Here is a 6,000-nt window from a genome sequence, read left to right as displayed (position 1 = left end):
TAACTAATTCCGTCTTCTATGTGCCTCACAGTTTACTGAGCACATTTTCCTATCTCATTTAATCCTCTAAAATAACACTTTGAGACTTCCCTGGTGGTCCAGTGGCTAAGACTCCGCATTCCCAAAGCAGGGGCCGTGGGTTCCATCCCTGGTCAGGGAACTAGATCCCGAGCGCTGCAGCTAAGACCTGGTGCAGCCAAAATAATAACAATAACCCTTTGAAGTGGGTCTTTTTCTTTAAAAAATTATTTATTTACATTGAAGTACAGTTGATTTATGTTTCAGATGTACGATGAAATGATTCTTTTCTACTATAGTCATTGCAAGATAAGTACTATAAGTAGAGGCTTGTTGTTGATCAATTTTATAATAATAGGGTATATCTGTTAATCTCAAATTCCTAAGCTATCTCTCATAACCCTTTCCCCTTTGGCAACCCTAAATTTGCTTTCTATATCTGAGTCTGTTTCTGTTTTGTAAATAAGTTCATTTGTATCTTTTTTTTTTCTTTTGGCCATCCAATTTTGGAATCTTAGTTCCCTGACCAGGAATTGAAGCCATGCCCTCTGCAGTGGAAATGCAGAGTCCTAACCACTGGACCAGCAGGGAAGTGCCATCATTTGTATCATTTTTTTAAATGAAGCAGATCTTATCCTTCTTTTATTAATGATGGTCCAGAGAGACTTTAAGTAATTTGCCCAAGATAAGTGGCTGTGCTGGATGGACCTCAGCCAGCTCCTCTCTTTTCTGCTACCCCATCATCTGTGACCACACTTTCCTGGCCACAGATGAGATCCTTTCCTTCTCTGTCCTCGGCTGAATCCCCATATGCCCGTCCACTGTTCTCATTCACTGCACTCTGAAAATTATACATTCCTTTATCCCCACATCCCCTCATAAGGCTGTGACTCCCTCCAGGTGGGACACTCCAGTTCCATTTTCCAAGTGACCTAATAAATGTTTTTGATCACATGAAGTTCAAGCTACTTTAGCCTGTGTGTCTGGTTAGTTGTGGCTAGTTGACCATTTTGCCTTCACTTACATAAAACGAGTGGACGTGAAAAAGTGATGATACTAGAGAAAACGTGCAAGATCTCATGACCTTGGTACAATAGGGACAAAGTTGAGACATACTAAGTACTGTGGATGCTAATGGGGCTTCCCCAGTGGCTCAGCGGTAAAGAATCAGCTTGCAATTCAGGAGACGCAGGAGACTCAGGTTCTATCCCTGGGTTGGAAAGATCCCCTGGGGGAGGGCATGGTAACCCACTCCAGTATTCTCGCCTAGGAAGTCTCATGGACAGAGGAGCTTGGCGGGCTACAGTCCATAGGGCCGCAGAGTCAGACATGATTGAAGCGACTGAGCATGTGAGCACATGGATGCTAAAATCAATGACTCTCAGCTGGATGTGCAATGAGCAGTTGGTCTGCACTGTATTCAACTGGGAAGGAAAAGAACAAAATCAAGGCGTATATACAGAATGCTGGAAATGTATGATTTAGGTGTGTAACTAAAACGTGAGGGGTAATTAGGAATCTTAGGATTTTCTCATTTCCACTGGATGGAGCCCCTCCTTAGAACATAAGACATTTGTTTTACTAGTGCACTCTTGATTCATATAGAAACATTTCCTTGGCACTCACCATGCACCAGGCCACGTTCTGGAGTGAATCCTAAGAGGTGAGTACGGATATCACCCTTTTTTTTAGGTGAGGAAACAGAAGCAGAGAGAAGTAAAATAACTTGCCTCAGGTGCTCACTTCAGCAGCACATGTACTAAAATTGTAGGAAAAAAGAGAAGATTAGCAAGGCCCCTGTGCAAGGATGCCAAGCAAATTCGTAAAGCATTCCATAATTTTATTATCAACTCTCTACAAATTTTTATCTTCAGAGAAGACAATGTTTAAACCTGCATCACAATCACCCTTGTTTACTTGGAGCTTCAGCATCAGTCCTTCCAACAAATATTCAGGGTTGATTTCCTTTAAGATTGACTGGCTTGGGCTCCTTGTTTACCATGTGTTTTTTTTCTGGTCACCTCCCAGAGCTGACTCTCCCCACCCTTAGCATCTTTTGTCTTTAGATGAGGCTGGCAGGGCTACAGCCACTTTGGTGAGTTACTCAGTTTTTTCTGACTCTCTCCCATATATACGTGTTATTAAACTTTGATTTTCTCCTGTTTAAAAATAAATAAATGAGTAACTTGCCCCGGGCACACACCATCTGAGCAGTGGTGGCTGAATGCCAACACTGTACTCTTCACCAGCACCTCACAGTATCTCTGTCTTAATGCATTTGCAGAACACATCACGCATGAGCGCAGATGACTCTTTGAACCTCATGTGATGTGTCAAGGAAACCAAACATGCTCCCATTTTTAGCTGAATTCTTTCTGACACAAAGCAAGAAAGAGGGCATTGTGGTGGAATGACTCCCACATAGGTAGCAACTTATCCAGCATATATGAGCACTGGCTGATTTACAACTCAGATGGACAGGGATTTCATCCCTTTGAATACTATATTGTTATACGTTCTGGAGAGTGATTATTTTTGTGAAGAGGAGCAAAACAGATTAAAGGAAACAAAAAACTAAACAAAGGGAAAAATAAAAAGTTGCAGTGGATAAAGCAATTCAGTAAGAGAAAGCAAAAACAGGTTAAAAAAAAAGTTACTGTGTAATTATATCTCAATAAAAGAAAATTAAAACCAGGTTCCCAAGTGACTTTAATTTGAGTTGTTCAAGCCAACTTACACAAAATTATTTTGCAGTCTTATGATGCATTCGACAAGATCTCCAGGATCTAAACTCAAGTTGAGCCAAGCTTTAAGATAAAGCTAACTGCAGATGAAAAAGATATGGCCTCCTAAACCATCTTTATCTTGAAGAGATCAAAAAGGAAGGCCATGTTTTGTGAAATTCTCAAGGGAGAGAATACACATTTACTCAGTACAGATCACGTGCCAGGTTTATTGCCAAAAGTTGATCTCATTATCTCCAATTTACAGAGGAAGAAACCGAGGCTCAGTAGGTAATGAAAAGAGTGAAAACTGGAATCAGGCTTTAAATGCATGTCTCTTCATAATACAGCAGTCTGTCCACAAATTCTTAGTACATTACTATAGGTTTCTGATTTCGAAAGTGATTAACTCATTTTGTAATATATACACATATTGAATCATGATGTTGTATACCTGAAACTAATATAATGTTATATGTCAGTTGTATCTCAATTTTTAAAAATTATTAACATTGTACATTTACCTACCTGAATCTAGAGCCACTTTAGTTACTGCCCTAGAGGGTCTAGACTTCTAGCCTGATAATTTTCAACCAAATGCATTATTATATCAATGAACTCTACAGGAACCTTACCCTTTGACAGAAGTAGATATCATTTTTTTTCAAGTTTTTTTTTACTACATTTCATAACAGGAAGCAACATTTTATATCGTGACCCACTACACATGCAGAGTGTTTAACTGCACTATTTCAAAAAACAATGTAAGGACTTCCCTGGCGGTCCAGCGGTTAAGATTCCACGCTTTTACTGCAGGGGGTGCAGGTTTGCTCCCTGGTTGGGGAAATAAGATTCCCCGAGCTGAGTAGCCAAAAAAGCTCCTCCAAAGCCCACAGTATTTAACTTGGTTACATGCTCTGCTCTCTTCATTTCTTTTCTATTCCATTTTTAAAATATGCTGGTCCTGAGCTGTTAAATTGATTTCATGGCCCACCAGTGTCTTAAGATCTACAGTTTGAGAAACACTGTACTTTAGGATTTGCGTTGATCTGGAGATTTTTTTCTCATTTGGTAAATGCAGAAATATAGGCTCTCCAGAATGAAGTGAGTTCTTTAAATGTACACAACTAAGAAGTATTGAATGGAGGACCTCAACACAGAATTCTGCCTTTACACCCAGTATTCTTCTGAATACAGAATTTTTCCAGAGGAATTGTGAATGAGAAACTGAAGGACACCCACATGCCCTCCCTGCAAGAAGAAAGGCTTAGCTACGTGAAGAAACGGGGGCGGGGGGTACACTTCCTAGGAGTCTCGCTGCAGCCAAGGCATTTGACAGTCCTTTCTGGAGGACACCTGGTCTGGACCAGGTAAGATGCAGGAGCCAGGATTCAGAGGTGGATTCATAGTCCCTGCTGTGGGAGGGGCTCCCGTTTCAGTAGAGGAGTCCACGAAAACAGGTAAATTACAGTGCAGGCGAATCAGAACCATATTAGTGATGGAGGAAATTAAAAGAAATTAAAAGACAGTTGCTCCTTGGAAGCAAAACTATGACAAACTTAGCGTATTAAAAAGTAGAGAGGTCACTTTGTTGACAAAAGTCCGTATAGTCAAAGCTATGGTTTTTCCATGTACGGATGTCAGAGTTGGACTGTGAAGAAAGCTAAGAGCCGAAAAATTGATGCTTTTGAATTGTGGTGCTGGAGAAGGCTCTTGAGAGTCCCTTGGACTGCAAGGAGATCCAACCAGTCCATCCTAAAGGGGATCAGTCCTGAATATTCATTGGAAGGACTGATGCTGAAGTTGAAGCTCCAATACTTTGACTACCTGATGTGAAGAGCCAACTCATTGGAAAATACCCTGATGCTGGGAAAGACTGAAGGCAGGAGGAGAAGGGGACAACAGAGGATGAGCTGTTTCGATGGTATCACCGACTCAGTGGGCATGAGTTTAAGGAAACTCAGGGAGATGGTGAAGGACAGAGAAGCCTGGCGTGCTGAAGTCCATGAGGTTGCAGAGTCAGACATGACTGAGCTACTGAACGATAACAAGTGATGGAGGAAGCACAGCTGGAGGTCAGAGAAAGGAGCTTGATTTCAGTTCAGAGCCTGGGAGAAGGGAGCTGAGGAGAGAAGCTGTGGCGGAGGGCGCACGGAGTGGCTGCAGTGGTGGTGGTGGTGGTGATACGGCAGACTGTCCTAAGGGTAGAAGGTACTGGGTGGGTAGAAAGAGGAGAGCATGTTAAGTAGCTGGAGCAACATGAGCCAACTGTAGGCCACTGAGGGGCAACGTGTGGGGCATGAAGAACAGTGGGGTAGGGGGTAGAAGCCCCTTTTGCAACTTAGCAGAGTCACCTTTGCCCACTAGACATTTTTTAATATTAAAAAAGTTAATTTATTTAGTTTATTTAGTTGTAGCATGTAAGATCTTCAATCTTCAATGAGACGTGAGAGATCTTTAGCTGCAACATGCAAACGCTCAGTTGCAGCCTGTAGGAACTAGTTCCCTGATCAGGGTTCAAACCCAGGCTCCCTGCATTGAGAGTTCAGAGTCTTAGCCACTGGAACACCAGGGAAGTCCTGCAAGGAACGCTTTTGAAAGGCAAAACCCTTCAGTGGCTCCCCTCACTCTCGGAAAGATTCCAAACCTCTGACCACATCTCCCTCTCCCTGAATCCTCTGCCCACTGGCTACTGCCCAGAACTTGCCTCCCACCTGCTTCCCTCACTTACCACCAGCCACCCTGCCCTCCCCATCCCACGTGCTTCCTGCTCAGGGCTCTGGTATTCATTGTTCCCTCTGCCTGGTCCACTCTTCACACAAATAGCTGTATTTCTCTTCATGACTTCAATCAGGTCTCTTCACAAATGTTACGGACCAGAGAACCCTCCAGGTTGGAGAAGCAGCCTCCCTATCCCTCTTCATGTTCCCACTCTGATTTGACGGTTTCTTCATAGCACACCTCCTACAGTGATGTCGTTGTTCATTTGACAACACCCACCCACCCCCGCTGGAAGGATCCCTGGGTTGGGGAGATCCCCTGGAGGAGGGCATGGCAACCCACTCCAGTATTCTTGCTTGGAGAATCCCACAGACAGAGGAGCCTGGTGGTCTACGATCCATAGGGTCCCAAAGAGTCAGACATGACTGAGTCAACTTAGCACTCATGCACGCGCTCACTGGAGTGGAAGCTCTTAGGGGTGGGATTTGAATCTCTTCCTCCTTGCTATCTCTTCAACATCTGGGGTGGTGCCTCCAAC

At 43.2% G+C, this 6,000-nt stretch overlaps 1 non-coding gene across 1 annotated transcript; it reads left to right on the top strand.

Annotated features, from left to right (window-relative positions):
- Positions 1 to 1,753: 1,753 nt before the first annotated feature.
- Positions 1,754 to 1,860, top strand: LOC133238964 (U6 spliceosomal RNA). Its single transcript, XR_009733703.1, has one exon. It is a non-coding gene; the product is annotated as a U6 spliceosomal RNA (small nuclear RNA).
- Positions 1,861 to 6,000: the final 4,140 nt, after the last annotated feature.

Source organism: Bos javanicus, chromosome 25 (genome assembly GCF_032452875.1).
Source record: "Bos javanicus breed banteng chromosome 25, ARS-OSU_banteng_1.0, whole genome shotgun sequence".
Lineage (NCBI taxonomy): Eukaryota > Metazoa > Chordata > Mammalia > Artiodactyla > Bovidae > Bos > Bos javanicus.
The sequence above is the reverse complement of the archived record's forward strand: the minus strand, read 5'-3'. Positions and strand labels throughout refer to the sequence as shown.